The following is a 6000-nucleotide window of genomic DNA, read 5'->3' on the forward strand; positions in this document are numbered from 1 at the left end:
GTCTAATAAGTGTGACCAGCGGATGGCAGTCTCGCATAGGAAATATGTGTGAACTGCAGGTTGACGCCTGTTCAATAAAAGACACTGGCAAGCAAGCCAATAACTTTGAAGTTTCATTGAGAATATAAAACATTACACACAGCGCTCAAAAATCTGTCACAATGTTTTAGTACGACTTTGGTAAGCCATTAAGCTGCACCGCTTGATTACGGCTACCAAAGTCAGACGTACTGTGCTTCAGCATACGGTGTGTGTATAAGGACCGCAAAATGGCACCATTAGCAGACTTCTGGCATTTCCTTTGGCAATATTTTGCAAAACAAACTTTTCTTACCTTCGTATGTGTATTTGGGATTTGCATAAGTCCTGAAAATATGCGCGCATCCGTCATTGTAATAATAATCTTCTTTTTCTCCATCTTATTGTGGGACCTTCCGCTGTTGCTATTTCTAATACAAACCCCGTTTCCATATGAGTTGGGAAATTGTGTTAGATGTAAATATAAACGGAATACAATGATTTGCAAAACCTTTTCAACCCATATTCAGTTGAATATGCTACAAAAGACAACATATTTGATGTTCAAACTGATAAACATGTCTTTTTTTGCAAATAATCATTAACTTTAGAATTTGATGCCAGCAACACGTGACAAAGAAGTTGGGAAAGGTGCCTATAAATACTGATAAAGTTGAGGAATGCTCATCAAACACTTATTTGGAACATCCCACGTGTGCAGGCTAATTGGGAACAGGTGGGTGCCATGATTGGCTAAAAAAACAGCTTCCCAAAAAATGTGCACCTATTTGTCCACAACTGCGTGAGCAAATAGTCAAACAGTTTAAGAACAATGTTTCTCAAAGTGCAATTGCAATAAATTTAGGGATTTCAACATCTGCGGTCCATAATATCATCAAAAGGTTCAGAGAATCTGGAGAAATCACTCCACGTAAGCGGCATGGCCGGAAACCAACATTGAATGACCGTGACCTTCAATCCTTCAGACGGCATTGAATCAAAAACCGTCAACAATCTCAAAGAATATCACCAAATGGGCTCAGGAACACATCAGAAAACCACTGTAACTAAATACAGTTGGTCGCTACATCTGTAAGTGCAAGTTATCAACAACATCCAGAAACGCTGCCGGCTTCTCTGGGCCCGAGATAATCTAAGATGGACTGATGCAAAGTGGAAAAGTGTTCTGTGGTCTGATGAGTCCACATTTCAAATTGTTTTTGGAAACTGTGGACGTCGTGTCCTCCGGACCAAAGAGGAAAAGAACCATTCGGATTGTTCCAGGCGCAAAGTGTGAAAGCCAGCATCTGTGATAGTATGGGGGTGCGTTAGTGCCCAAGGCATGGGTAACTTACACATCTGTGAAGGCACCATTATTGCTGAAAGGTACATACAAGTTTTGGAGCAACATATATTGCCATTCAGGCAACATTGTCATGGATGCCCCTGCTTCTTTCAGCAAGACAATGCCAAGCCCTGTGTTACAACAGCGTGGCTTCATAGTAAAAGAGTCCGGGTACTACACTGGCCTGCCTGTAGTCCAGACCTGTCTCGCGGACTGTTGAACAACTTAAGCTGTACATCAAGCAAGAATAGGAAATAATTCTACTTTCAAAGTTCAACAATTAGTTTCCCAAGTTCCCAAAGGTTTATTGAGTGTTGTTAAAAGAAAAGGTGATGTAACACAGTGAACATGCCCTTTCCCAACTACTTTGGCATGTGTTGCAGCCATGAAATTCTTAATTGCAAAAAAAAACAAACAATGAGTTTGAACATCAAATATCTTGTTTTTGTAGTACATGCAATTGAATATGGGTTGAAAAGAATTTGCAAATCATTGTATTCCGTTCCTCCCACTTCCAAAGACATGCACCTGGGGATAGGTTGATTGGCAACACTAAATTGGCCCGAGTGTGTGAATGTTGTCTGTCTATCTGTGTTGGCCCTGCGATGAGGTGGCGACTTGTCCAGGGTGTACTCCGCCTTTCGCCCGATTGTAGCTGAGATAGGCGCCAGCGCCCCCGCGACCCGAAAGGGAATAAGCGGTAGGAAATGGACGGATGGACTACAATTGTGTGTGTGTGTGTGTGTGTGTGTGTGTGTGTGTGTGTGTGTGCGTGTGCATGTGTGTGGATGTATTCCGTTAATATTTCATCCATCCATCCATCATCTTCCGCTTATCCGAGGTCGGGTCGCGGGGGCAGCAGCCTAAGCAGGGAAACCCAGACTTCCCTCTCCCCAGCCACTTCGTCCAGCTCTTCCCGGGGGATCCCGAGGCGTTCCCAGGCCAGCCGGGAGACATAGTCTTCCCAACGTGTCCTGGGTCTTCCCCGTGGCCTCCTACCGGTTGGACGTGCCCTAAACACCTCCCTAGGGAGGCGTTCGGGTGGCATCCTGACCAGATGCCCGAACCACCTCATCTGGCTCCTCTCGATGTGAAGGAGCAGCGGCTTTACTTTGAGTTCCTCCCGGATGGCAGAGCTTCTCACCCTATCTCTAAGGGAGAGCCCCGCCACCCGGCGGAGGAAACTCATTTCGGCCACTTGTACCCGTGATCTTATCCTTTTGGTCATGACCCAAAGCTCATGACCATAGGTGAGGATGGGAACGTAGATCGACCCGTAAATTGAGAGCTTTGCCTTCCGGCTCAGCTCCTTCTTCACCACAACGGATCGGTACAACGTCCGCATTACTGAAGACACCGCACCGATCCGCCTGTCGATCTCACGATCCACTCTTCCCTCACTCGTGAACAAGACTCCTAGGTACTTGAACTCCTCCACTTGGGGCAGGAGATGGCCCCCCACCCTTTTCCGGGCGAGAACCATGGACTCGGACTTGAAGGTGCTGATTTTCATTCCGGTCGCTTCACACTCTGCTGCGAACCGATGCAGCGACAGCTGAAGATCCCGGTCAGATGAAGCCAACAGGACCACATCATCTGCAAAAAGCAGAGACCTAATCCTGCGGTCACCAAACCGGAACCCCTCAACGCCTTGACTGCGCCTAGAAATTCTGTCCATAAAAGTTATGAACAGAATCGATGACAAAGGACAGCCTTGGCGGAGTCCAACCCTCACTGGAAACCCTCACTGGATTTACATCTAACAAAATTTCCCAACTCCTATGGAAACGGTGTTTGTACAAAGTAGTGTAAAGTACTAACATACCTCTCAGTAGACCAGCTGTTGAAACGTTAAAAGCCACCCATACAACAAAGATGATTAGAAGACACTGTCGAAGGTGAGCAACGTAAACAAGACCACCCAAAAAAAGGCGCATCCTGAAGCGACTGTCAGAAAGCGACTTAAAGATGATCTGTAAAACATCTATGCAACATTTTGACCAAACAACCACCATTACATGTTATGTAGACCATAAGTGTTTTAAATGTAGAAAAAATACTTTTGACCCTTTAATGCGCCCTATTGTCTGAAAAATACGGTATGTTAGTGTTGTAGTCATTTTAATATTCAGCTTGTAATTAATGACATCACCACAAGAGGGAGCAGCAAGCACAAGCTTTTCCCCCCATTTACGAGCTTCCATAAGCAATTTTCAAGCTTTTTACACAGTCTTCCAACATGATGGCACAAACGAGTGACTTTATTATTTACTACAGCTCTAAATCAGCTCTACTACAGCTTTCGACAAGAAGCAGTGCTGTCTGTCCCTCTTTATTGACTTTTCAAAAGCATTTGATACGTTTGATCATGCAATTTTAATCAAACGTATTTGATTGGTTTTTCTCAGCAAGCAGTTGGATGGTTTGCAAATTACTTCACAAGTAGAACTCAGGCTGTTCAGATAGAAGGTTCCTCTGACATACTGCAAGTGAAAAAGGGTGTCCCTCAAGGTTCTGGTTTGGGCGCCTTATTATACACTATTTACATAAATAATCCTGCACAGAATATTTCAAACTCAGCTTTCCATTTCTACGCTGATGATACTGTCATATACTGCACAGCACCCACTCCTGCTGAGGCCTTTAAATATCTACAACATGCATTTGACAGTTTACAAGAACAACTTAGCTATCTTCAACTGGTTTTAAACGCAGAGAAAATAAAGCGTATGTTCTTTACCACATGACAAAGATCGGCACTGTGTGAGAACATTTTAACAAGAAATGGGCAACAAATTGTGTTAATATCTTCTTTTTAATATTTAGGATTTGTAATTGATGACCACTTGAGTTTAGTATGTTGTAAAAAAAACTGAAACTTTTACTGGGATTTTATTATAGAAACAAGTAGGGGTGTAACGGTACACAAAAAATTTGGTCCCGTACGTACCTCGGTTTAGAGGTCAAGGTTCGGTCCATTTTCGATACAGTAAGAAAACAACATGATATACATTTGTGGGTTATTTATTTACCAAATTTGTAAACAATAGCTTTATCCTTATAATATTGGGAGCACTATAACAATTCTGCCCGCGTTAATCAACACTACACTGCCTCAAATTAAAAAGTGCAACATTAAACAGTTTCAAGTCAACTCTTCATGCTTAATTTATCACAGTTTAAAGGCCTACTGAAATGAAACGGGGATAGCAGGTCCATTCTATGTGTCATACTTGATCATTTCGCCATATTGCCATATTTTTGCTGAAAGGATTTAGTAGAGAACATCCACGATGAAGTTCGCAACTTTTGGTGCTGATAAAAAAGCCTTGCCTGTATCGGAAGTAGCAGACGATGTGCGCGTGACGTCAAGGGTTGTGGAGCTCCTCACATCTGAACATTGTTTACAATCAAGGCCACCAGCAGCGAGAGCGATTCGGAGTGAGAAAGCGATGATTTCCCCATTAATCTGAGCGAGGATGAAAGATTCCTGTATGAGGAAAGGGAGAGTGAAGGACTAGAAAAAAATAAAATAAAAAGACTATACAGTGGTAGCGATTCAGATATTAGACAAATTTAGTAGGATCATTCTGGAAAATCCCTTATCTGCTTATTGTGTTACTAGTGTTTTAGTGAGATTATATGGTGGTACTTGTACAACCTGAAGGTCGTCCCCGCACCTTTCTTCAACACCAGTCGACGGGTGGTGGCGATGCCCATCCCTGCCCTTTGTAAGGGACCCTCTTCGAAACACGATCTTTCGAAATGATCGCTGCATAATACACTGTGCTTTGTGTGTGTGGTCCAATCCAACCGCGTTCGCTTGACCGCTCTGTTCCGTAGTAAGGCTTCACCGTCATCTTTTGGAAATGTAAACAATGAAACACCAGTGTTTGTGTTGCTAAAGGCGACCACAATGCACCGCTTCCCACCTACAGTTTTCTTCTTTGACGTCTCCATTATTCATTGAACAAATTGCAAAATATTCAGCAACACCGACGTCCATCATACTGTGGAATTATGTAATGAAAAGATACGACTTATAGCCGTGAACGGTGCTGGAACAAAATGTCCTCTACAATGCGTGACGTGACGCGTCATCATACTGTGACGTTTTAGCATGATACTTCCGCGCGAAATTTGAAATTGCAATTTAGTAAACTAAACCGGCCGTATTGGCATGTGTTGCAATGTTAATATTTCATCATTGATGTCTAAATATATCAGACTGCGTGGTCGGTAGTAGTGGGTTTCAGTAGGCCTTTAATGTATGTGGGCTGTTCAGAACAGTTATTCAGTCAACAGACAAATCAACTTTCCACAACACAAGAGTGTCATTGGCAAAAAAAAAAATATTACATAAAACATTCTAAAAATGGTAAATGGTTGTACTTGTATAGCGCTTTTCTACCCCTTTTTAAGGAGCCCAAAGCACTTTGACAGTATTTCCACATTCACCCATTCACACACACACTCACACACTGATGGAGGGAGCTGCCATGCAAGGCGCTTACTAGGACCCATCAGGAGCAAGGGTGAAGTGTCTTGCCCAAGGACACAACAGACGTGACTAGGATGGTAGAAGGTGGGGATTGAACCAGTAACCCTCAGATTGCTGGCACGGCCACTCTACCAAC

Source organism: Nerophis ophidion, linkage group LG12 (genome assembly GCF_033978795.1).
Source record: "Nerophis ophidion isolate RoL-2023_Sa linkage group LG12, RoL_Noph_v1.0, whole genome shotgun sequence".
NCBI lineage: Eukaryota > Metazoa > Chordata > Actinopteri > Syngnathiformes > Syngnathidae > Nerophis > Nerophis ophidion.